Below are 6,000 nucleotides of genomic sequence, written 5' to 3'. Positions count from 1 at the left end.
TCTCTTCTAATTGGTGCATTATAGGCAACAAGGCAACATGTGTGCAGCTATCAGCCTCTTGCGTTAACCTGCGGGAAGACTTCCATTGGTTTCCAAGTGGGTGCTTGAGTCACAGTGAGGTAAAAACTGGGAAAAGTAATCTGAACTATTTAAATCATTGACATCTCTGAAACAAGACTTTCAACTGTTTAGGGAAATAGTGGTTAATAATGTATTACACTGGTTTGTCTTCTAATTATTCACAACAGATAAGCTGAATAGTGACAATGCTCTTTTTGGTCCAAAAACCATGTCTTAATTTCTTTCTTGTTCAATAAATCACTTATTTTGACTAAAGTGGAGTTTCTTCAGTTATGAGTTGAAGGAGTTAGACTAGATAGATGACTTCTGGGAATTATTTCTCTCTTAGGGGTTCTTTCTTTTAAAAATTTTATTTCTTTTTAAAGTGTAATTGACTACATTTTGTTTTTGTTTTTAGCTAATTGTACTTGGGGAATCAAATACACATGATGAACAAATTGGTGATCATACTAATACATCATAAAACATTTCCAGATCCTCTGCTGTGTTTCAGGGGGTCTTGCTAGCTTAATTTTCATCCTTTGAATTCAATTCAATTCCCATAACAAAAATATATGAATCTTGCAAAGTTCCCAAATCTTAAATTCTGTTACATTACTTACCTTACTCAAAGGTTAACCTTAGTTGAAGACATTTATCTTCTTTTTTTCTTTCTGTAGGAAAGTGCTACTGGGCTCCCATTATACCTTCCAGACTGCTGAAATGAAATAAACTAATAATAGAAATCTTTAAAGAAAAGCCTTATAATAGAACAGCTACAGATTAGTGCTTTTTTTTAAGTTTATTTATTTTTGAGAGAGACAGACAGCAGAGTGGGGGGAGGGGCAGAGAGAAGGGGAGAGAGAATCCCAAGCAGGCTCTGCACTGTCAGTGCAGGGCTCGAACTCACAAAGTTGCAAGATCATGACCTGAGCTGAAACCAATAGAGTACTTAACCAACTGAGCTACCCAGGCGCCCCAGTAATTTTTTTTTGTAATATTTATTTCTTTTGAGAGAGAGAGAGAGTGCACATAAGAGAAAGAGAGAGGCAGAGAGAGAGGCAGAGAGACAGGGAGACAGAGAATCCCAAGCAGGCTCCATGCTATCAGTGAGGAGACCAACTAGGGGCTCAATCTCACAAACTGAGATCATGACCTGAGCTGAAATCAAGAATCAGACACTTAAATGACTGAGCCAGCCAGGCTCAGATTAGTAGTTCTAATGCAAATTAAGTAATATTGCCAGAAACTCCTATTGCTTGAATTCATGGACATATTTATATACGTGCCAACAAATTTGCAAAAAAAAATCTTCAAGTAGAAAACAAACATTTAAAGAAGTGTGTGGCAGTGAGAGAGCTTGCCCTAAGTATTCTAAGGCCCTTATACTGAGAGAGAGAAGGATAAAAATACTACTTTTAGAACCTTGAGAACTTAAGCCTTTATATTAAAACATCTAGGGAGGGGCGCCTGGGTGGCAGTTAAGCATCCGACTTCCGCTCAGGTCATGATCTCGAGGTACCTGAGTTCCAGCCCCACGTTCAGCTCTGTGCTGACAGCTCACAGCCTGGAGCCTGATTCAGATTCTGTGCCTCCCTCTCTCTCTGCCCCTCCCCTGGTCATGCTCTGTTAATATTAAATATTTTAAATATTAAAAAAATATATCTATGGCAACTATAAGAGACTACATAGTTTGAAATTTTTAAACTAGCAGAGAACAAAAAGAAGGCAAGACATTAAAATGAAATCAGGGAAAATATCACAAAATTTGATGACAGAAATACAAATGTACTGGGGCGCCTTGGTGGTTCAGTCAGAGCCTGGAGCCTGTTTCGGATTCTGTGTCTTCCTTTCTCTCCACCCCTCCCCCCACTCACGTTCTGTTTTTCTTTCAAAAATAAACACTAAAAAAAAAAAGAAATCTCAACAAATTTCAAAGCATAAGTATCATATGGACATCCTTCTCCAAAAATAATGAATAGTTAGAAATTAATAACAAAAGTAAACAATAGGAAAACAAGAAAAAAAACCCTGATATTGGAAATTGAGAAATGTGCTTTTAAATAACTTATAATAAAAAGGAAATTATAATGGAAAGTATTAAGTATTAAAAACTGAACAATAGTAGAAACACTAAATTATTTTAAAAATGTTTATTTTTGGGGCGCCTGGGTGGCGCAGTCGGTTAAGCGTCCGACTTCAGCCAGGTCACGATCTCGTGGTCCGTGAGTTCGAGCCCCGCGTCAGGCTCTGGGCTGATGGCTCAGAGCCTGGAGCCTGTTTCCGATTCTGTGTCTCCCTCTCTCTCTGCCCCTCCCCCGTTCATGCTCTGTCTCTCTCTGTCCCAAAAATAAAATAAACGTTGAAAAAAAAAAATTAAAAATGTTTATTTTTGAGAGAGATAGCGCAAGTGAGGAAGGGGCAGAGAGGGACAGAAGATCTGAAACAGGCTTCTGTGCTGACAGCAGAGAGCCTGACTTGGGGCTTGAACCCACAAACCACCAGATCATGACCTGAGCCAAAGTTGATGCTCAACCAACGGAGCCACCTGGGTGTCCCTAGAAACATTAAATTTAAAAATGTGTAGAGGAACACTTCAAAGTACACTTCAAGTAACACTTTAAAATTTATAAAATTAAATGTTGACATTATAAAAGGGTGAAAAATAATTTGTGAATGACACACATTAGGACGTTAGTAAAACAAGAACAGACTAAACTTTTAAAAGGTAGAAGGAAATAAGAACAGAAATTGAGTAAAACGGTAATCATAAATACATAAAATTAACAGCCAAAAATGGATTCTCCAAAATGACTAGTAATTGACAAAATTTTTACAAGATTAAGCAAGAAAAGAAGTAAAAAGAACAAGAAAACAATTTAGGAATAAAAATTTCTGCTGATGTTATAGAATCTTAAAAGGTAACAAAAGGGTCTTATGAACCACTTCATGTAAATATATTTGAAAACTTAGATGAAGTGGACAAACTTCTAAAGGGGGGAGGTTACTTAACTCACTCAAGTAGAAACAGAATGCCAAAATTGTCCTATAACCATTAAAGAAATCCAAATAGTAACTATAACTCTTTATTCAAATAAAACCCCAGGTCCAGATAGTTTTACTTAGAAAGTGGACCAAACATCCAAGGGACAAACACTGCCAATCTCACATATACTATTCCAGAATATAAATAAAGAAGTCACAGATAGCAATTCTTTTTATGAAATTGGTATAATCTTAATACCAAAACTTGAGCAAACATAGGATCCAGTCTGATTTTACTTACGAACATAGGTGCAAAAAGAAAATAATTATCAGACAAAATCCAACAAACAAAATAGAACACAATCAAGTTGGGTTTATCCCCAGAAACACGTGCTCGATTTACCATTAGGGAATCAATGTTCACACTTCACTGCGCTAATAGATCTGCTATGCCAACTAGAGAGATTTAGGTGCAACTAAACAACCACAGGCCTTTCTCCCTGGGGTTCAGCAGGATCCCCAAAAAGCTATAGCACAAGGATCAGAGCTTAACAGGACAGGGTCAGACTTTCTACTTTAGGAGCCTGTGCAGCATTCTGGCAGCAGTTCACACAACCAGATCACATGAGCTCTTTTCTTTGGCCTTCCTAGATAATGTCTCAGATGCCAGGAGACTTGACTCACGTAAGGCGGGTGCAGACACTCCAACTTAAAGTTCATATCTCCTCAGAAACCAGTATCTCTTGTATGAACTCCATAGGCATAGCTTCCAGACACCTCAGAGGACATGCCTCCTTTTAAGAGTTACATGCTCAGGAAGACCTAAAGCTGCAGGTCCCCTATCAGGTATTTATAGTTCAATTATAGTTCCTCATAATCCAATGCAATTTACCAACCAGGGTTCATTTATACCACAAATAAATTTGTCTAGCAACATAGTTGACATGCTGTAATATCAGATTACTAGGTAAATTAAGCTGGAGTTAAACACAGGTCAATTTTTTTTTTTCTAATGTTTATTTACTTTTGAGAGAGAGACAGACAGAGTGAGAGGGGGAGAGGGGCAGAGAGAGAAGGAGACACAGAATCCGAAGCAGACTCCAGGCTCTGAGCTGTCAGCATAGAGCCTGATTCGGGGTTTGAACTCACCAACTGTGAGATCATGACCTGAGCCATCGCTTAACCGACTGAGCCGCCCGGTTACCCCAAACACAGGTCAACTCTTAACGGGGAGGGAAGGTTTCTTAGCCTTACTTGCAATATATTAAAGGAGAAAAATCATTTGACTTAACAATGCAGAAAAGCATTTGATATAATTCAATATTTATTCAAGACAAAATAAACATTGAGGAAACTAAAAACGGAAGAGCTTCCTTATGCTGATGAGAAAACCTCCAGCAAATGGTGACATATTGAAAGCATTTTAATATCGGTGATAAGACAAAAATGCCTGAAGTCAACATTTCTACTGGTGAGCCTAGCCAATGTAGTTAGGAAAGAAAAAGAAATAAATGATATTGGACAGGAAGAAGTAAGACTTTTATAATGCAAATATGATATAATTCAAATAGAAAACCCCCAAAACCCTGCGGGTAAGTGATTAGAATTGATAGTTTCACAAGTCTGTTCCTTAGATGTGTATATAACCCCTAACCCAAGGACAAAACATTGAATTTTTAAAAATCTTTTATAATTAAGCATCTTGAATTAAATATGTGAGGGTCATTATTCATACACAAACAGCCTCTTTTTAACATAGGATGTACAAGTGTGAGAGCGTGCATGGATGTATAGAATTGGGTATTCAGATAGAGTAGCTCTGGGACATACATAGAGATTTGTTCTGAAGAATTTTAAAGTTGTTATTTAATGTTCTAATGTTTAAGTCATGGGGATGAAAGGTACAGCATAGGGAATATAATCAATGGTACTGTAACAGTGTTGTATGGGGATAGATGGTAACCACACTTGTGGTGAGCATAGCATAATGTATAAACTTGTCGAATCACTCTATTGTACACCAGAAAACTAATGTAACATTGTGCGTCAACTGTTCTTCAATTTAAAAAAATTTAAAAACTGGACTTCTTTGTTTTTGTAATTTATTTCTTCCTCTAAAAAACAAAGTCAACAATTAGGCTTAAAAAGGCTAAAATTTGATTATAATTTTGAAATGTTATATTTTGCTTCAGGGATATTCTGATACTAAGATTAGGTTACATTAAAAAAAAAATTAATGCTTATTTATTTTTGAGAGAAAGACAGAATGCAAGTGTGGGCACAGAGAGGGAGACACAGAATCTGAAGCAGGCTCCAGGCTCTGAGCTGCCAACTGTCAGCACAGAGCCCGACGTGGGACTTGAACCCATGAACCGCCAGATTATGACCTAAGCCAAAGTCAGATGTTTAATTGACTGAGCCACCCAGGTGCCCCAAGATTAGGTTACATTTAAACAGTGAGATGAAGGGGCGCCTGGGTGGCGCAGTCGGTTAAGCGTCCGACTTCAGCCAGGTCACGATCTCGTGGTCCGTGAGTTCGAGCCCCGCGTCAGGCTCTGGGCTGATGGCTCGGAGCCTGGAGCCTGTTTCCGATTCTGTGTCTCCCTCTCTCTCTGACCCTCCCCCGTTCATGCTCTGTCTCTCTCTGTCCCAAAAATAAATAAACGTTGAAAAAAAAATAAATAAACAGTGAGATGAAGTTTTTGAGAACAGAAATATATTAAGAAAATTTACAAACTTAAAGATTTCATAAAGCTGATCAATTTATAAGAAATTAGTATTAACAGTGACATAATGCAGTTAAGAGCTTCCTGGACAAAGCAGACAAAGACTTGTATTCTCCTTCACAGTGTATCAGTGGGAGAACTTTCTGTTTCCTTATCTGTAAAATGAAAAAGTTGAATTGGATCCTGAGATCCCTTACAGATTTTAAATTGTTTCTAGATCCTTGAATAA

This window comes from Lynx canadensis, chromosome C2 (genome assembly GCF_007474595.2).
Source record: "Lynx canadensis isolate LIC74 chromosome C2, mLynCan4.pri.v2, whole genome shotgun sequence".
Taxonomy (NCBI): domain Eukaryota; kingdom Metazoa; phylum Chordata; class Mammalia; order Carnivora; family Felidae; genus Lynx; species Lynx canadensis.
This window is presented reverse-complemented; position numbering follows the sequence as displayed.